The 21,633-nt window shown below is 41.8% G+C and overlaps 1 protein-coding gene across 1 annotated transcript in view; it reads left to right on the top strand.

Moving 5' to 3' along the window:
* The first annotated feature begins 12,445 nt into the window (after positions 1–12,445).
* Positions 12,446–21,633, top strand: part of PPARA (peroxisome proliferator activated receptor alpha) — a 50,085-nt gene continuing 40,897 nt past the window's right edge. Inside the window, 1 exon segment of the mRNA XM_043515175.1 lies at positions 12,446–12,465. The gene's annotated coding sequence lies outside the window, so the exon portion shown is untranslated.

The following is a 21,633-nucleotide window of genomic DNA, read 5'->3' as shown; positions in this document are numbered from 1 at the left end:
AAACCTCGGATCTTTTCCTCCATCAGCTCTATCAGACGGCATTTCATGCAGAAAAACTCTTACCACGTCCCCCCTCCAGGATCATGTACATACCACAGCTTCCACATCCAGTCATCCTCAATGTGTCTTCCACTACAGGAGTCACTCCCACAGCTGCCTCTGTATCTGTCATCGCCTTCCCACCTAAATCCTGTTAATCTGGGAAACACAAGCCACACCAAAAAGACCACCCCGCCCAGCAAAAGCAAACCCCAAACAAGCACCACAATACAAACTCCCTTTTCAAACTCCCACTCAAACTCCCCTGTTTAGAGCTCTGTTTGCTAACTCCTGTGCCGCTGCAGCTGTCTCTTACTTATGAGAATCTTTGTTATGGCCAATTAAAAGAAAATTAGGAAGCTCTGTCTGCACTAGACAACCAAAAAAGAGGTACATTGTATATTAAAAATGTATCTGCCACAGATTTGACAGAACAAACAGCAGGAAATAGTTTAGGTTGTGCTGTTCTTATAAAGCCCAGTTCTACAAGGTGCTCAGCAACTTCTCGGAGCAGCCAGCACATTGCAAGTTTGTGCCATGAAATGCCTGTTTTCCCCAATTATACATTTTTTGTGCAGAGTCCTGAAATTACTCTTTATTCTATATATTTCTATATCATTGTTAGGGAGCTGCTACTCGTGACCCAGTGGTTCAGGCTGTGTCAGGACAAGCCAAGTTATTAATGTTGGAAAATTGGCTAGTGCACAAGCCTAACCACTTGTTTCATAATGAGTTATAATATGTTGATCTGTATTAACTGACTACAACACTAAATATGGCGTATTAGCTCAATTCAGGTTTTCTTTTTAAATCGATAAATATGTAGTGATTTCAGGTTTCTTAAATTTAATAGGTTTCAGAGTAGCAGCTGTGTTAGTCTGTATTCACAAAAAAGAAAAGGAGTACGTGAGCAGCTGTAGCTCACGAAAGCTTATGCTCAAATAAATTTGTTAGTCTCTAAGGTGCCACAAGTACTCCTTTTCTTTTTTAAATTTAATAAACAAACATTTAGCTGATGGACTTTAAGGGTATTCAGTAGGTTAATAACATGTATTTAAACTCAAACGGGTACTTATCTGATCAAATTAATAATACGTACTGTCTCAGAAGTAAATTACAGAAGTGACATCTACACTAAGCTTTTTCTGAAATTTTCCTAGGGTTGCTGTACAACTCCATTGATCAGAGCATTCATCCAGACTGGCCATCTAACCCTATTCAGAGAATGACATACTACTGTTTCCTACAAGGGCAGTCAAGGAACTGAAAACGAGACCATCCCCATTGACCACAACTACCTTGGCAGATCAAAGGGGGAGAATCGGTCTCATTTTACTTATTTCAGACACACAATCAACTCTTAAAAACTCATATACTGTAATTTTCTATTTGTGGAAAACATTAGTCAGCTTGGGTTGAATAAGCTATCCTGATAAATTTAAAAAATAAATAGGACTGAGTAAAAAGCACATCTATTCAGATGTCTCTTTATGGAAATAGGCTCTGAACTTGATGTTGAGCAGAGCTGTGCCTGACAGAGAACATGAGAGAAAAGATGGATTTTAGCCTCTTTTACACTCCTTAATACTGGTGGTAGCTGGATACTGGTTTGGCCCTGGGACAATTTAGAGCAGACTAAGGGTAGTGCAAAGGGTCGTACTGGAGGCCAGGATGTGGCCCTTAATTTGTTAACATGCTTTGAAATTCTTTTGGGTGAAAAGTTCTATATTAATGTAAATATTAGTGTTTTTGTTAACATCTACACTCTATCTATGACTTTTTAATATAAACAAGCATTTTCTGACAGCATTTTAACTGTTTTTACTCTTTATCAGTTCATATCACTTGTACTTTATCTATTATCATTTATTAAACAGTAATAGAAGAAAATCCCCAATAACAAAATGTTGCATTATAAATTGGTCAGATATACTCATCTACATGCAAACTAAGGCTCCAATTCTGCAAAGTTACACACATGTTTAACTTTACTACAAGTAGTCCCAACAAGCACTATGCATGCACAGTGGTAAAATTAAGCATGTAAACATGTTTATGCAGGATGGAGGCCAGAGTACTCCATAATTGAAAAAATAGGCCAAATTTTCTTCCCTTGTACACAAGAGTAAGTCCATCAAAGCCATTGAATAAAGGGAGAAAGTCAAAGTACAATATTTTTCATATAGGAAAAAACAAATTAAAAAATGCAATAATTGGAATAAAAACATTGTTAAAAGTTTTTATTTGGGATACCTGTTGTCATGGATGTACAACGTAATTCTATGTTGTTTGCAGTAGCTGTGTTGGTCCCAGGATATGAGAGACACAAGACGGGTTATATCTTTTATTGGACCAACTTCTGTAGGTGAAAGAGATGGGCTTTTGAGCTACAAAGAGCTCTTCTTCAGATCATGTGTGTAGCTTAAAAACCTGTCTCTTCCACCAACAGAAGTTGATCCAGTGAAAGATATTACCTCACCAACCTGGTCTCTCAATATATTTATAAACATGGTCATGAGATTTTAATAATACAAATGAAACAATCTCACAACAACATACTACTACACAATAGCTTGTGAATACTTTTTATGTTTGGTTCTATTTTAATGGTTTCTCCAATTGTCCTAATAAATAAACAGCAATGACAATTAATTGTTGGCTTTTTTGGACCAGCTGCTGTATGTGTTAACTTCCTAAAGCAAATCAAGCTTTTCTCCCATTTCCAGTTGTCTAGGAGACTCCATCCCATCCTTAAAAAGAAAAGGAGTACTTGTGGCACCTTGTTAGTCTCTACAGATACAGACTAACACGGCTGCTACTCTGAAACATCCCATCCTTGCAGATGATGACCTGGCCTCAGTTAGACACATGTTTGTCACTTTTCCTTTGGACTACAACAATGGCACGAAGCCTTCAGCCCTTAAGAAACTCTAACTAGTACAGGATGTTGCAGCATCTCTTTTCAGCAACAAGGGTTACTCCTTCGCTTTCTACACTGGCTTCCCATAGAATATCATGTCAAATTCAAGGTCTCAAATTTTCTCTTAGTGGGGCTCAATGGCCGGGGTCCAGGATATCTAAAAGATCACCTAAAGATTTGGGAGAAGGATTCTAGTCAACAACTCCATTTCTCAGGGACCATGAAACTCTACAATAAGGGTAAAACAGGCCTGTGAGGGAGACAGTACTTTCTTGGGGGCTAATCTGAGCTGGTCAAAAAACTCTCATAGGAACTACGGATAATCACAAATCTCATTGACTTTTACTCCAAGTGCAAGATGCACTTCTTTGACCTTGCTTTCTCTCATATAAACGCATAGCAAGGTGTACAACTAAAAACAAAACCAAAACCCTCTGAAAATAAATCACTTCAGGCTTCATGCAATTCTCCCCTGGGAGAAAGAATGAGAGAGAGAAGGAACCATGTGTGACAGATATTAGTCACATCACTTTATGGATGTCTGGAAGACACTCAGATCCTACCGTAACCACGGCAGTATAGGAGCCTGAATAGATTAGAATAATCTTTGTTTATGACCTGCAGAGTCTGCTGGCCTTACTGCCTCATGTGAGTGTTTCATATCTGGCCACCAAGCACCAGAAATAGAACAGGCAGGAGGATGAGAGAGAAAGAGCTCAGACTGTGTTCCCACAGAGTACACACTGATTACATCTTTGCACTTATTTTTCCGGACTCAGTGTGCTAGTTTTGTCTGCCTCTGTTAAAGTCTTTTTGGCAAATCTCTTTTGCCTTTGCTCTTGCCACTTCCTATATGGTTTGTTTTAGGCTGATGTATGTTGTCGGGGTATGTGGTATGGCTGGTGGGGGTTGGGTGCGAGTGAGGTGTGTGCATTGGTGCTTGTGCATGAGGGAGTGGGGGTTAGAGTGACAGGGCATCCTGACTTTATAGGCAAAAAGAAAAGGAGTACTTGTGGCACCTTAGAGACTAACAAATTTATTAGAGCATAAGCATAATGCATCCGATGAAGTGAGCTGTAGCTCACGAAAGCTTATGCTCTAATAAATTTGTTAGTCTCTAAGGTGCCACAAGTCCTCCTTTTCTTTTTGCGAATACAGACTAACACGGCTGCTACTCTGAAACCTGTGACTTTATAGGGACAGTCATGAGACTCGGGGCTTTGTTTTCTGTAAGCGCCCATTATCCCCACCCTGTCCTGATTTTTCACACTTGCTATCTGGGCACCGCAGTGGGGATTGTTGGTTACATGGGACGCAGGGTGTCTGTCTGTACCAGACATTCGTTGTTTTAAAAAGTGCACGTGTGGGGGAGTGTGTGTAAAATAGCGTGGCCGGGGGTGTTCCAGTTGGTTTTCTGTAGGGTGGACGCTGGGCTTGGAGGGGTGTGATAGGCATGCCGCGGCTGTACGGTGACGCTGTGCTTTCTGGGCTATTGCACTGCCTGAGGGTGAGCTGCGCGGTGTGTTGCTGCGGGGCAGTGGCGTTGGAGCGATTTGTATAGCGAAGGGGCTGAGAGCCATTGAACCGAACTGTAAACCCGGGATATGATGGAAACGGCTCCAAGGGGGCGGGGGGGGGGGTGGGGGGTGCCGCCGCAGCCCTAGTTCCAGTATCACCGTCTGGGGATGTCATGGGGCGGGGGCGGGTCACACCAGACGGGATCTGGGCTCCCGGCCCGGGACACTCCGTCCCCTCCTCCCAGTCGCTCCCCGCGCGCAGCCAATGGCAGGCGGCGGTGGCGGGAGGTGTGTGCCAGTGCCTCATTTCCGGTACCTGTCAGCCAGCCTCCCCCCCCGACCCAGCGCGAGACGGGCTGGGGCTGCTGGGCTCGCGCGCGCGCCTGGAGCGGGGACGGGTTGAGAGCGCGAGCCGCACTTCGCCTCCCCCAGAACTCTGCCGCCGACTCCTTTGCCGCCCGGCCCGTCCGAGGGGGCCGCCGGCGCCGTGGCGGGGCAGCGGCGCTCACGGTACTCGCGGGGCAGCCTGGATCCCTGGCTCGGGCTGGCGGGGCGGCCGGCACCGGGCTCGCCGTCTCTCCCTGCCACGCGCGCTGCGGGCGCCGGTGCTGGGGGGACCGCGGCCCCTTCGCCGCCTTGCCCTGGGGCGAGGGAGGGTGGCGCGTTCTCCCCAGGGGGATGGGAGGGTTGCTCTCCCTGTGAAAGAGCGGTTGTTCCAGGGAGACTCGGCCGTGGCCCCTGGCAGCCGCCGCCGCGGGGTCACCCAGGCGTCCCGAGCCAGAGGTCGGCGCGTGTCCCTAGAGGTCGATGCAATGGGAGTGGAAACGGCTGGGGGGGGGGCTGCTGCTGCTGCTGCTGCTGCTGCTTGGGCGCGCTGCAGGGGGCTCCATGCCCCGGCCCCCTGGCTGTCCCTCCGTAAGTGAATGGCTCGGGAGGCGCCGTGCGCACCTGGGGGAAGGAGGGGGCTGAGTGACTTGGCGAGGCAGGTTTTGCTAGGGGCAGGAGTCGTGCGTCCGCCGCGTGAGTAGGTGGGGGGTCGGCGGGTCATTGCCCTGCATGTGCAACGTCAGCCTTCGCTGCTGCTAACCCCTGGGCCTGCTCCGGTGGCTTGACAAGAAAAACGCGTTCCCGGCTGCCTGCGGGGCTGTCTGAGGGCTCAACAAGTGAAGAGGGGCAGTGGACGTAGGCATTAAGGGGCTTGGCTTAATCGTCAGGCTCCAGCTTGTCCTACGGGTGCCCAAAATCTCTCCATGGGAAGAGGAGTTGGACAGGATATGTCAAGTGGGGTTATTGGGAATTAAGTAGCTGGGGACCTCCATAGTACTCCAAGCCTCTGTCTGAATCCAGTTCAAGTAAGGAAGCATGCAAAAAGTTGTTCTTTTTTTAGAAAAAGAAAAACTGTGTGTGCCAGTTAGAGAATGTGTGTGGAATTTTTTCTTTTTCAATTTTTATTAGTAACTAAATTTTTATGCTATATATGGGATGGAGGATATCAACCAGCAGGTACAGTCCTGGTAAAATGTAGTGGGAGCTTCAGTCTGAATTTGGAAGATAATTTGCCATCCTCTGGACACCACTGTCACACAAGGGTGCCAATTGTGGCTTTTGTGATATTTTTGCTAGGAAATAGACAGAGAACATAAACTTGTTGGCTTGCCTAAATAAGCCACCAAATAGCCATCAGATGTTAGTGACTTTTAATACAACCGTATGGCCACTTTGATTTTGTGAGGATGAAAGTCTGAAACCAACCTTGGTCTCTTGCTAGCAGTGTTTGAGAGCACTGCACAGGCATCATGCTTGCTCTCTCCATGTAGGGAAGGAATACTTGAGGTAGTTACTTTAAAAAAAAAAAAAAAAAAAAAAGAGAGAGAGAGAGTGTGTTGCCAAGATGCTGATGCCCTGAATTGCAAAATCACATTCTCTATAATCAGATGAAGTAGGGATTTTTGTTTTCAAGATTTACATGATCAAATAGGTTAAGTTTTTATCCCCCCCCCCCATATGTTAAAATAGCGGCAAAATGCCCCGTTTTTCTTAAAAGGAGTTATGAAGTTTAAGGCATGGAGCAGTGGCTGTGTTTCACTTGTGATTTCACATTGTCATGTTTTAATGTTTTCTGGCTCTCTGAGTGGTGCTATGAATGTTATAGCTGGTATGTGCCATAAATATAAAATATGTTGTTTTCTAGCAGAATAGCAGGCAAGCCTAGGAGCAAGCCATTTCCAGTTTCTTCTGGAGAGTGGTTTACAATGACTTGTGGGTGAGATGGTCTGTGATTCCAGAAAAATCCCTTTCCTACAAAATTTCAACACTTGGAATACTTCTGTTTTTTAGTAGCTTTCTCCTTTCACTTTCCTGCTGAGACTTGAGTTCAAGGTTCTGTTTCCCATGCAAAAGAAACATCTGTTGCAAGGAAAACACAGATCCCTTAACTTGTCTTGGCAGGTATAAGGAATTGAGTTACAAATATTTTATGTTAAAAGGTGAAAAACATTTTTATTAATAATTTGGGATTTTGCACATTTTAAATTTAATCTTCAAACAGCTTTTGCAAGTCACCATTAAAGGCTCAGTTTCGATTTGTTTTCCCCTTTGGGTTGGGTGGATAAGGGAGTGGATTTAATCAAGTCATTATTTACTTTAACATAATCTTTCATGGGTGTGTGTGTGTGTGTGTTTTTAACAGGCATTATAAAGTGTGTGAAAATTAAAAAATCCTATCTTAGGGATGTGACTGGTATTCCAAAGATCTGTTATAAAGACGAAGAGTGAGTGTGTGCGTGTGTCTGGGCAAGCTACTAGAGTGGTTAAATTTGAGTACTGAAGAAAGATGCTTAATGTGGGTGTAAGCATTCTTGGTTGGTAATAAATAAATTAGCAGAATGCCACAAGGATTTCGTTAAGGAAGGTTTTGTTTGCCTTATTGGACAACCAGAATGCTAGTGGGTCTTGACAGTTTTACAGGCTTATGTGGTCCCATTGAGACTACTCGTGTAAATATAAACACATCCATAAGTAGCATTACCAACCTCAAGCATTAATAAGTTACTCCTGTGGGAATTCTGCACCACTGTGCAATGCAGAATTTTGCAGAAGTTAATGCTGGGTGTGCAGAATTTCCTTTTCACACAGAAATGGGCTGCAGAGATGTTGGCTGCCAGTAGGGGCCGCTGGACCTGGCAGAGCCCAGCTTGCAAATAGAAGACAAGGCGGGGGGGGGGGGGGGAAAGGGAGGGAACTGAAGGGTTCCCAGTAGCTTCAGTTCCCAGCATTCTCTGAAGGAAGGAGGCAGTGGCGTGCAGGAAACTCTGTGCAAGCCTGGGACCCAGCATCAGACTGTTTCTTCCTCTGAATCCCTGGGCTCTATTAGGGTTGGGTCTATGAGTGTCTGTGCCATGATGGGGCCCGCAGCTGAGCTCTGGGCGGGGACTGTGTGAGTGTCTGGGCTTGGAGGGAGGAGGGGCTATGGGAGAGCGGGGTGTGAGCGTCTGGGTTGCGGGGGGCCCATGGCTGGGCTCTGGGGGAATGGGGTGTGAGTGTCCGGCCTCCCTGCTGGGCTGTGAGGGAGAGGGGGCAGAGGAGCAGGAACTGGGTTATCATAGCGGTTTCTTTAGTTCTCTACTCCTAGGGGAATTTGCAGAATTTTAAAATATTGTGTGCAGAGTTTTTAATTTTTTGGCACAGAATTCCCCCAGGAGTAATAAGTCGTGATATTTTTAAATGATATTTTTTAATTTCAATGTTTTTGAGGTTTTTTTATGGTTCACTCTGTTTGTTTTCAAATTTTTACCTGCAACCATGAGAGTTAGAGACTTGGGATTTCTATAATCACTTGACTCCAGGAGCTCAGGTTTTATAAAAATACCGAATATCATGAGATTCTCAATAAAACTGCAAGAGTTAGCAATACTATAAAGTGATTAAGGCTTCAATATTGTAGTTATTTAAAATACTAGAGGAAACTAGGTATGTGTTCTTCAGCAAGCAGATGAAGTATATTTGATTGAGGTGTGCAAAGGTATGAAGAATCTGTGAAAAGATGTCTTTGCATGTGTGTATTTTATGGTTGGTTAAAAAAGATGGAGAAAATAATAAGGGAAATGTCAAAGTACGTGAGTCACTATAGAGAAAACTACAAGTAGTTTTCCGTGCTTAAGTTATTTTGTAAAGTCTGAGATTATTGAAGAAAAAAATACCCTAAATTGCCTCTATTTTGATTGTATTTATTTTATTTATTTATTTTAAAGAAAAAACACCAGCAGCCCAGAATTTATGAAGAGCTCTACAGTAACCAGTGAGCACATGAAATTGAAGGGGAACAGATTATGGCAACTGATTTCTGTTTCAATCTTCCAAGCGGTTGTTATAAACAGTGAGTAAAATATATTCTTATAAATTATGAGAGCTACCTTAACAGCATCCTCTGAAGGTTTAAGGGAGAAAACAGTTGAGGAAGAATTTATGTACAAAGTAGTTAACATGTATAATCAATTTACAAGGGAAGAAATATGAGCAAGAAATATAAATAAATAGTTGAAGAGTGAAAAGGAGGTGAATAAATGTAAATAGATTTTCTGGCTTCCTTATACCTGTTTCTGTGCAAGTCTTTATTTTCCTCTGCAGAAGTAAGGTAAATGCTTGATTTTTGTGAAACTCTGAACATGCTTAATTTTTTATTAAATCAACTAGAATTGAGGACCTCTTGGTATCAAGTCTATAAAATGAAATTTCAAGTCTGTGAGTCTGACCTGACAGAATGCTGAGCACCTTTTTAGTGAAAGTGCTCTTCCCCCTTCAGGATAGAGCCCTAAATCACCACTTTTATTAAAAGTATTAAATATGATTTTGGCTTTTTATTTTATTTTTTAAAATGCATGCTAGGTGTGCTGTAGTTTGTAGTGTAAAAATACCATAGATTGAAGTATTGCCAAACCTGATTCTGCTTCTTCATAGCAGATTTAATAATTTCTACTTATGTAATATTTGTTTTTTATAAATATTTGAACATCTCTTTGTAAATCTCACTGTTGTGTTCGGTTATTGTCTCTGATAATAGATCTAGGTGTAGGATAACGTTTGTTATTGGAATGTTTTTAATATGTACATAAATGAATTGTGGAAAGAGAGCCATTCTGACATTTCTGTAACTTGGAGGTCAAAAGATTAGAAGTGGAATCTGTTAATATAGGAATAGTAGACAAAGTTGGACTTGATTTAAACTAATTGTTATGAGTTCAAATCTATTTTAGGTTATGCCTGTGGAAATGTTAACAATATGGAATAGCTTTCAAAATACTTGTGCATCAAGGTATGAATTCCCATACAAAGGATAATACAAACTACAGAGCCCAGGGATATGTAACTGAATGAACTGATGTTTGAATTTATATTTTAAGTCTGAATGGTAAGCTCAGAAAATACATTCCCTACCTTGACGAGTTCACGATGTAAAATTATCACATTGCAGTTAAAAGTTGCTGAGGTGTGATGGCAATTGGAATTTTGAGTGTGGGTCGGCTGTGTAGGCAGATGGCTCCAGCCTCCAGAAACACACAAGGAAGCCAGCTTGTACTTCCTTTAATAAAGGATCAGTAATACCGACCTACCGGTAACATGGTAAGAGAGAACTTTAATTGTTGAATTATATGCAAATGAGCCAATTATAGAGTAGGTTCTTACAAAACTCATCCAAGGTGGCATAAAATATCCGAGGTACAGTTTATTAACCATTTTACTTGCTTTGGTGGGTGGGAACTCTCATAAATAGTCCCATTGGCATCAGTGGGACTTCTTGCTTCATAAGGGTATCCTAAATGATTTGGATTGAAAATAAAAATGGATAATTTGAAATGACTTATAGTATATGGCTAGGCAGAAACAGTCTTCTTGTTGTATATGTCTGTACAGTGCCTAACACAGTGATACCGTAATTGTTAATTTGGGATCTCTAGGTGCTACCCCAATAAAAATAATTATAATATTTATGGTATATGACTGTAGAGTTACACTGGAATTTCTTCACTCATCTAACATGAAAAGAGCACCTAAACTTATTTTTAGAGGGTTTTTTTAGATAGCTATCCCACTTAATAGACTAGCAGTAGCAGTAGACTGCTAGTGTAGCTAGCAGTCTGCTGAAGGAAAACTACGCATTTGAAAGCTAGGAAGGTAGTTCACATGGTCAGAAATACTTCTCTCCGTTATCAAATGAAGTTTTTAATTACAGTTGACACTTCTCAGCCTCCTGCTGGTGTTAAAACTCTTGCTGAAATTGTATCAGTTTATGGCATTAGAGTCAAAATGCAGGCCTGTATTAAAAATCAAAAAACTTTTCTCTCCTGCTTCCAGGAGAAGTGCTTCCTGCCATGGTTGGGATGCAGAATGGTACAAATACATTGAAGAATCACACTGATTCTGCTGTGTGTATATATGGGAAGAGCAGAGAGGGTGCGGCTTGGAAGAGATTTCCCAGGGAGACTTTATACCAGCTTGCATATCATGGAGCTGTGTTCAGTGGATTTCTTCACAATAGCAGGGATAAATGTTCCATTAAGTGATTCCACTAATGACTAGTCAGCCTTCTCCAACATGTAGTTGTCCTGTGCCTGCTGGTAGCTTGCCAAGGAAGATTCGAATCCAAACGCTGTGTAAATCCACTGCAAAAATCTCATTTGCTTGAGATTTGTACAGAGAGCTGGGATTTGGCACTTGATGCAGGTGTAACAGGTGTGAAAAGGATCTATCTAATCTAGCTATCTTTAAAAAATGTTTGAATATTGGACACTTTAGGATTTATTAAATAAGGTTGGAAACTGGTTTGAAGTCTTAGGCTTCCATATTGTGTCATAAATTATATTGTTGCAGCAGCCATCATTAGGTGGTGCTGTTTCATGTAGTCTTCCAAGTTCTTTTTCTTGATGTGTAAGAAAATGTTCAGTCTTGGGAAGACGTGCTGTGATAGTTCGTTTTTGATGCGGCAGTTTTTGTGTAGAGGCAATAGTCCAAGGAGAAGGAGTTGAGTGAATAGTAAGAGAGTTCACTTTCTGCTTTGGTCTCTGATTAGAGTAGATTCTTGAGACAAAGTGTGTTTCCAGTTCCCACAAGACAACTATCTGTGTTTGAGGATTTGGATATGTGTCTAAATAAAACAAGTTACATTTAGAGTATACCCAGACTCTATATTGCTGATTTATCCTCCACTAGGAAGCTGACCTGCACAGCCCTGGACATCCACTCCTGGCAAGGGGTGATGCTGGTGTCAGAATGACACACTCGAGTTGGAAGAAGGAGCAACAATATAACTTTTCTGCAGTGCATTCAACACTAGAGATAAGACTGTATAAATGGGCCAACACTTTCAACCTGATTGCCAAGAGTTACTCTTCTAAATCTGTATTTGATATACCTAAATTTAAGTGGCCCGATTTTCAGGCATACCAAGCACCCACAAACCCCACTGGAGCTATAAAATTGCTGCATTACTTCTTACAAGAAGAGTCCTATTGCCCTGAAAGAAACATTCCGTATAAGGATCTGTTCATCTGGTAGCTAATCACTTGTTTTACCTCCCTTCCGCATAGTTTAAAATAATCCTTTTGTTTAAATGGGAGGTAAATCCTGTATCTTTTTCTGTTACCCACACAAGTATCAAATGGAACTTAACTTTTCAGCCATCATCTTTGGGCCTATAGCGCAGTCCTGGGTCTGAATCTTAAATTGAAACATTAATATTATTAGCTGCAATGCCTTAGCAAAATGAATAAAAACTACTGTACAAATGTTTGGGGCCAGTGGAAACCTGGTTTCTGTGTCTTGCCTGAAGTCATTCAAGAAGCCAGTGGCAGTCATTTCAGCTGTGTGCCTCAGTTTCCCCGTATACAAAAATGAGGTTAAAATACTGTCCTCCTTTATAAAGCACTGTGACACCATTAAACCAATACCATGTTATCTAAGAAGTGAGGCATCACCCATCAAATCATTCAAAGGGTAAGCAGAGACCTAAGATGTCAGTGAAATAACTGGCTATGGTTTGGCATCTTCTGGAGTGGAGCAAGTCTTGTGATCGCTGTATTGTATTGAGTGACATGATATAGAACTGTGATGTCACGTATCCAAGAACCATATCCTCTATTTGACATCTCAGTTGCTTGAAAGTGTGATTATTTTGTGTCCATTTGCTAAAAAATGTGAATTCATTACACTTGTGCTTATCATCAACCCAGCAATGCTAATTGTAATGTAAACTTTATTTTCAAATAGCTTGTTTATGGTAGGGGAAAGACTCTCGTGCTAAAATTTCTAGCTTACTGGAAACAAAATGGGTGTTTTCTTACAGAGAAGACTTCATTCAAAGGGGGAATTTGGTTTCACGTTCCACAAAGCAAGGAAAGTTTGTATTTAACAAATAATTTTATTTAAACATAGTAGAAAAGCAGCCTCCTGTTACCGTGTTCTACAGAAGAACATCATGAAGGAACGAGTTAAACTGGCAGTACAGTGAGAACACAAGCAAACCAAGCAGCCTTTATAGCCTTGGACATTAGAATTTGTTTAGCGTGGGGAAGAGAATGATGGCTAGAACACTGCAATTTACCCTTCCTCGTTCTGAAAGTTACTATGGGATCTTTAACTGCCACCAAAACAAATGGTCAGAAAGGACCTTCATGTAGTATCTTGTTTGAAGGATGGTAATTCTAATAGCGCATAACCCTGTTGCTAAACTGAATTGAGGAAATCAAGTGTGCCATTTAGTATCAGTAAGATAGGAATACAATTTACCAATAGTATAAAACCACAGAAAGTACACAGTGCAGTCCTTCTCTGCTCAGTCTTGTTAAGTGTTTTCCGGGAACAGATGTAAATTCCACTGTAGCTTTTCAAATTGTGAATAATCATGGTGTGTTGTGTTTAGTGATGAATCATGCAGGAGGTTGCAGATGGTGTGAAGAGTGCAGCTGTGCAGAGACTGGGGAAGCTGAGATAGAAGACTGGAGTACCTTGGGGGGAAAGATGATGAAAAGATAGATTGGAATGCCAGTGGGGGAGGGAAGAAGTCAGCTGGGAAAGAAGATTGAGGGTGAAGGGGTAAAGTTAAGACTGAGGCCTGAAGTTGGGGGTGGGAAGCGAAGGCTGGGAAAGAGTACTGAGTTAAACTGACAAATATTGGAATGCTACTGTGAAGTGAGCTGAGAGAAAATTGCAGCATTGGATGACACAGAGAAAGTGTGATTGTCCAAAAGTAAAAGAGAATTTGCACTATTGGAGGGGAGGCTAAGATGAAAGCAATAGGGAAAATTGCAGCACACTGTGTGTGTGGGCGGGGGGGGGGGAAGGGAGCAGGAGCTTATCTGAAAACATTGACTGCAGTAGTGGGCTATTTTGGGTTAAGGTGCTGAACGCAGAGGTTTAGGAGGGCTGTTATGTCAATAGATGATCGCATCTGAAAGCAGGGACTGGACAACAGTTCATGGTTATGGGTGGAGGAGTAGATAAGAATGGAAAGATTGAGGAAAAGCTCTTAAGTATGGTGGATGCTGAAAATAATGAACTTAATGCCAAAGGTGTGAGAAAGCTGAGACCTTGTCTACATTACAAATTACTCTGATATAATTTATGTGGCTGTGGGGTGTGAATAATACACACCTCTGAGTGATTAAGTTATACCGACATAAATACGGGTGTAGACAGCACTATGTCAGCAGGAGATCTTTTCCTGCTGACATAGCTACCACCACTCATGGAGGCAGGAGTTGTTAAGTTGACAGGAGAGCTCTTTCTCCCATCAGCTTAGAGCGTCTCCACCACAACTGCACCACTGTAAGTGCTGTAGTATAGATGTAGCCTAAAATACAGCATGGTTCAATCTATTTTAAACAGATACCTTATGCCTTATACCTTAGTTTTCCATGACTATTTATTATAAAAAAATAAAACAAGAATTAATAAATACTATAACAAAACAAAATCCAAAGAACTTTATTCAGAAAAATGTTGCCACTGGATAGTCTGTCAAAGCTAGTTTTTGCCTTCAGGTCAGAAGTCCTAAACTGAAAGTGAATATTTAACCACTCTTCCAAGGACAGTCAATAATCTTTTCACCTAATGGAGCATGAGATTAGAGGGGCGAAAACAAGGACCCTCAACAGCTATAACATATTTCAAGTGTTAAAGTAACATCAGGTTTCCCAAGCACAGTTTATGCATTCTACAAACCACAGTAAGTGGAATATACTTTCTGAATAGCCAATAAAAAAAGGTCAGTACCCAATGTGGAAATATGCTCTCTGAGCTATTTTATACCATACTAGGGTTGTTCTTAATGTATATTAAGACAGCTAAGAATAAAGGTAGATGAAATTCCTGCTTTCTATACTTGCATAGTCTTATACAATAGATTAATACGCTACTTTCTTTTATTACTTATTAAAAATAACTTACCTAATATTCTGAATTTAGGTAATTCTTTAAAAACGTCTCCCACTCCTACAATTTTATGCTCTAAATAAACAAAATGGACTGGGAAAATTAATCATCCAGTAAATCATTAACAGCTATTTGATATCTACAAAATACTGCATCATAATTGTGTTAAGTACCATAGTGAAACTTATTTTGGTCCACCAATATGAACTGAAACTTTCTTACACATGCATTCAAATGTTCTGAGGTCTGAAGTCAAATGTTTTAGAGACAATGCAAAATTTCTATTAGTGGAGCTGTTCCCTGACCAGTTAGTTGTGAGCTGAGTGTGTCCTGCTCATCTATAGATAAGGACGGGGTGAGTTTAACATAAGGACAACAGCAGCTATCTGAATTTGTGGTATTTTCCCTTGATCATCTCCCTGATTATCTAGTTTAAGATTCCCTTATGATATGGATGCACCTCCTGACCTGATCTTCCTTTTTGCAGAAATGGAGGATTGTAATGATCGTGTTGAGTAATTCAAGGCCTAGGGTTGTACCACTCTAAGGTGAGCTGTAGTTGGTTTTATCATCAGAAAATTCCTTTCCCGTCATGTTAGGTAATATGACTGCAATCATGTAGGCATAGTACGTAAGTATGCCCACAAAGCCTTCATGTTGTACACTTGTGTAGCAGCAAAGGATTCATCTTTGATTATATAGCTATAAGTTGTGTAATTTTCATGTTACTCATAATTTAGAAGCCAAAAAGTAATGTTTGTTTTTAGAGCAGCAAGAATTCTTAGTACTGAGAATAAATAATTGTCAATCCCATCAGTAAAGAATCTCTGCATTATACTGTACATCCAGTGCTGATGAAAATAATGAACTGCAAAGACAAAGCAAAATGTGTCCCTCTCAATTCAGATTTAGTTTGTGAGTGAACATTTTTTAGAAATCTGTGCACATGTATGTGGCCTGAAAAGTGTTATATTGGTACAAAATATTAGAGGTTGAATAAGAAGCAATTTCAGAAATAATTTGAATCCTAGACTCAGTAAACAAACTTAATTCTATGGCTTTTTAAAATCAATACACTCTCCAGAATCACTTCATAATTCCTGTTGTCAGTAAGAATGACCAAGACACTTCTGTATCCTATGTACATCTCACAGTTCTAATGTCTTTTAGACTAATACCCCATCTAGAGTGTTTTTGTTTGATTATATGTAACAACGTGTTTAACTTTTGTTAATGAGAAATAACCCATTTCTCCCAGTTCCTTTGTTCAGGTGGTTTTAAAATTGCAGTGCCATTTGAACGTATTTTTAACAAATATAATGAAAATGCTGTGTATAAGATGCACATTTTCCTTTAAAAAAGCATAGCAAAATTGGAGGGTGTGATGCTTTTTGAGGCACCCAGGGCTCTGAGTCACCTTGTTGCTACCTGCTTTCTGTGTGCGTGTTAGGTCCCAGACACAACCAGCCTGTTCAGCTACTCAAGCACTCTCTTGTGAACTATACCAGTCCTGCCTTTGCCCTGTGGATTGACAGTAGATGCACTCCAGCTCCCGAGTCCCTTCAGTGTGTCCCTCTGGGCTATCCAGCCCCTGACCGCTGGATACTCAGATATCTGAAATCCATCTGTCCCCAAAGAAGTAGTGTAGCCCAGTTTACACGTTTTACCTTAGTCCAATGCTCCTGTATCACACACAGCCTTGAGTTCGAGTATAGTAAAACAAAAGGAAATTTATTTTATGAAAGAAAAGAGATTCAAATAGAAAATGGTATATTAGGTGTAGTGAGTTTGTCAGGTCTGAGACAGGAGCTGCTTTTAAAGAACAATGAGCCATTTGCTGGTTAGCATTAGTATGGACCTCTGTCACAGAGGGTTTACATTTTGCATATTTTAAGTGATTATTCTGTTGGTAAACTCTTTATAATTTCAATCACCACTGAAATGCAGATGGTATTTACCATTTGCCATTGAAGAGCTTGATCCCTCAAAGACTTAAGCACATGCATAACATTACACAGCTGAGTAGTTTCACTGGCCTGCATTCATAAAAGTGCTTTGGTGCCTAAACCCCAGACTTAGGCGGCTAAGTCCCAGAGCTAGGCTCCACTGTGATTCAGAAAACTCCCACTGGAACCTGTAGGTGCCTAAACTCACTCTGCCTACATTTCTGCAGTAAAAAGTTGACTAGTTGCCCATTTCTTCCTCTAAGCATGCTCATTACTGCCTCACTCTGGGTGTCGGGACTCCTATCTCCCCGCCTGAGCCCCACAGTGATTCATGAACCGAGGATTCAGCTGTCTAACTCGTGCTGGGCCTGATCCATAAGGTGTGCACAGAGGCATCCTGTGCGTGTGTGTGTGTGTGTGTGTATGGTTTTGAAGTTTAATTATGAGATTTTATGGCTGCTAAGGTAAATTGGATATTTTAGAACAAGAGTTTTTTGTTTTAACAAAGGAAATTTTTTTTTTATTGTTTTAACCAAGTATAATCACTTGGGGCTGGCTCTAGCATCTTGTGTATTAGTGACATTGTAAGGGGATAGGGACCTGAAACAACATTGGAGAGAAGGGGCAGAATCAGAAAATGTACATCTGGAGAGGGGAAATGAGGAAACTAGTAGAACTGAAAAATCCATTTGGGGAGGAGGGTTCTGTAGGTCAGAGGTGGGCAAACTACAGCCTGTGGGCCACATCCGGCTTGTGGGACCGTTCTGCCCGGCCCCTCAGCCCCCGGCCCCTCCCCTGCTGTTCCCCTTCCCCCGCAGCCTCAGCTCACTGCGCCGCTGGGCGTTGGGGATGCGAGCTTCTGGGGCAGTGCAGCTGCAGAGCCTGGCCTGACCTGGTGCTTTGTGCTGCGCAGTGCGTGGCTGGCTTCAACTGGGCGGCGCAGTTGCCTGTCCTGGTGCAGCAGTGCCACCGGCCACCGGTGCACCAGGCAGCGCGGTAAGGGGGCGGGGAGTTTGGGGGGTGGTCAGGGGCCGGGGGTGTGGATAAGGGTTGGGTCGGTCAGAGGCCGGGGAGCAGGGGGGTTAGATGGGCAGGGGTTCTGGGGGGGGGGGGCAGTAAGGAGGGAGGGTTGGATGGGGCAGCGGGGGGCAGTCAGGGGTGGGGGTACCGGGGGTGGTCAGGGGACGGGGGGGTGGATGGGGCAAGAGTCCCGGGTGGGGGCCTGTCAGGGAACAGGGGGCTTGGATGGGGCAGGACTACCGGGGGGGCCATCAGGGGGTGAGAAGCGGGGGGGGTCGGATAATGGGTCGGGGTCACAGCCTCCCCTAACCGGCCCTCCATACAACTTTGGAAACCCAATGTGGCCCTCAGGGCAAAAAGTTTGCCCACCCCTGCTGTAGGTGGTGGTACATTGAGAATTGTGCCTGAACTGGAGAGAGAACATCAGAGGGCATTGAGTGCTGGAAGAGTAGGGTCACGGCTACAGAAAATGGTATTGGTACACTTGTCTCTAGCCAGCCATTTTGTTTTCATGTAGAAATTGAGAAATAATCTTACCATTCTTTATTTTGAAATTGTGTACAGTTTAGTCTTCTACACTGTTAATATCATGTGCAGGATCTTTATGTTGACAAGCCAACCAGTAGTGACTCAAAAGCATGAGTACCAGCCTCAGGGCAGACTGTTACGAACCAGGGTACAAACCTCAAATTGGTCGAGAGTTCTATACCTTGGTTTCACCAACTGATTATCGAGTTTAAATTCCTCATTTGTTGTTACAGCCTTAACATGGAGTCACAGACAGACCCCTTGTGTACTCTGATCTGTCTTGTCACCCATGTAAGCCAGGTAATCTTTGTGATAGATGGTTTCTTACACCATTAATCACAGCAGCACTCTGGTTATTTCCAGTCCCAGTGGGCCAGTTGCTTACTCCAGGTCAATTGCATTCACACCAAAGACAACACTTGTAGCCAATCCTATAATAAGCTATCCAAAAATTTATTAAATAGAAAGAGGAAACGGGTTATTTACAAGGTTAAAGCAAGTAAACATTCATACACAAATGAGTTATAATCTTAAATTTGTAAGGGCAATAGAGGCTGCCGTAATAAGCAAGATCTATGCCTTTGTCTTACCAGGCTCTGCTGCTGGGGATCTTTTGCTTATGCCAAGAAACCTTGTCCCCCAGATTCCAAGCAGCAGTGAGATCCAATTCCTTCTTGTTAGGGGTTTTCATTCTCCCCCTCCCCCCTTTGTGCTTTGAGCTTTCAGTTGGTGGGAGAAATTCACTTGCAAGACTCATCTTTGTGGGGGGAGAGTAAACCAACAAAGTCTTTTGTTCTCTTTAAAATTTTTCCATTCTAGTCCATCTAGTGTCGATGGGCCTTCCGTGTTGGGCAGGACATAACACCATCTATTGGAGACCAGCTTTTCACACTAGTTAATGTCTTTCTCCTGTCTGGTGATTTACACAGTTACAGAGGCTTACAATGTGAACATCCCGATATTACCTTACAGTATGGAATACAGATTTATAAGTGAGATTAATACATGCTGCAACTCACAGGCATTCAATAAAGTCTAAATATTAAACAATTCTAATACCTATTTTAACAATACTAACACAAAGGTGAGCCAGACTGATTTCAGCTATGTATTTGTCCTTATTCAGTTGTGGCATGGGGGCTCTTGCATGGTCTGACCGTGTCCCATGCATTAAACTCGTGCGCAAGTAGAAATCATCTTTTTATAGCTGCCGAATGCCCAGTGATATAATAATACAGCAACTTTGCATTCTGTCAAGGTGTTCTCTCTCCTTTTTGTTAGTGTGCTTATTCCCAAACCAGAGCCCTTAACAGCCTCAAACATAACATAAATAATTTTTTAACAAGAATACATCTTTAGTATTTATCTTTGGAGTCCTAATAGCTAATATATGCAGAAGAGGAATAAAGAAACCTATCATTTTGCAGCATATATTATTTATTTATTGAGTTGGTGTAATCATATGACTACAGTATGCATCAAACCTGATGAATGGATATAGAACTGGCCTGCTCAGTTCTCAAGTATGCACCAGAACTTTAAAAAAAACACCAAAAAACCCTAAAGGGAGCCATAAAAAGGACAAGAAAATGGAGAGGAAAAATAACTTGACAAATTGCCAGCTCCTCAGGATTTGCAAGTATTGTCAACAGAAATCCAAGCAGGAGAATTCAAGTGGTATTTGAAAGTATCTAGAACAGTTATGCAAACAAATTGCACATCAGAAGATCTCCTTTGGGAAAGAAGGTAGTTCCTTACCCTCTCAATTGGACTACAGGGTTGGGCTTTGGGGAAAACTCCAGCAAAGTGTTCCCTCAAGCATCGATTCAGGTTAAATATAGTATCTGACCCTATTGCTAGAAAAAAAGAAGTCTCCAATCCACTATCCCTTACATGAAGTCATGGTCTACACCAGTGAGAGAGAAAGACAGAGTTGGATTTTTGTTGTGTGGTTTTTTTTGTTTGTTTTTGTTTTGTTTGTTTTACTACTGCTCCTTCCTGATGCCAAACATTTTAGGAGGCCAACCCATTTGTTAGAGAAAGTGATGAACTGGAAACAATTTCATCTTGAAAGAAGATTGGACAGTTTAAGGTACTTTTCCTATGGTCTGGTGTCCCTGTTGCTTGTTTTCACAAAATGCTTAGTGACCACAGTGATGTACTTCCACTTTTTGCAAATACTTGTATTGTCAATCTGAATAGCACTTAAAAAGTATACAATGGTCTGGACAAGGCATTTGATGATATACTGTAGTAAAAAATTCAGCATTGTTTGGAAAAGTAGGTGAGGTGAAGAGAAGACTGGATTAGATGACCAAATAAGATTTTTCTAATTCTAATTTTATTCTATGATATTTCTGACTGACATCACAGTCTTTGAGAGACAAAATTCTGACTTTCTAGTGCTACTGCTTGATGGACTCCTGCCAAGATGTTCTGACTTTGTGAGAGTTAATGGAAAAACATACTAGTAGAATGGAAGTAAAATTCCTCCATTCCAATTATAGGAACCACTACAGCATCTACTGTGGGTGATAAGTCCACACAGTATCACTTAAGCCCCGCCTCCAGTCTTCACACAAATTGTCATGAAGTTGAGAGCAGTTTTGAATGCAATTAGGGCTCCACGACTGGATGACACTAGTGCAGACATCTGGCCCACATTTTTTTATGCAAACAGTCTAGAAAGAACAGGGTTTTTTCTGCTGTGTAGGAAAGCAGAAAGTAAGAATGCTTGCAGGCAGGCTTGGCTAGTTAGTGATAGGATAGACCTGTATGGCTGGTCCCTGGCGCGCCAAGACACAGGTTGCATAATTTATACGGCACCTCGTTGACCAAGTCAAAACTGGTTCCTGTTGCTGTAGGGGATGGTAGCGGACAATACAAAGGCAAGCTGAAGGTCTTATCACATCTGGTCATTCAGAACCAGGATATTTTATTACATCCTAAATCAGGATATGGCACGGTCTGCTCAGCTCCTGAGAGCTTAACTAGTCTAAGATTTTAGACGCTTCATCCATGATATTAATTACTTGAAAGTCTATACAACAAGTGAAAAAAAATTTTAGTCTGCTGTGAAACCAATGTGAATCTTTTCCCTTGTCTTAAATAAACTGTATAGTCACAATTTTTAAATATCCATGTTATTCTGGTTTAATTTACTACTGTTTCTCAACATGTAGCAAGTAAACCATTTACATTTGAGCCCCTGTTCGCCAGGTCCTTGTGGGACTTGTTG

Source organism: Dermochelys coriacea, chromosome 1 (assembly GCF_009764565.3).
Source record: "Dermochelys coriacea isolate rDerCor1 chromosome 1, rDerCor1.pri.v4, whole genome shotgun sequence".
Classification (NCBI taxonomy): domain Eukaryota; kingdom Metazoa; phylum Chordata; order Testudines; family Dermochelyidae; genus Dermochelys; species Dermochelys coriacea.
Note: the sequence above shows the minus strand (reverse complement) of the source record. Positions and strands in the feature narration are given on the sequence as shown.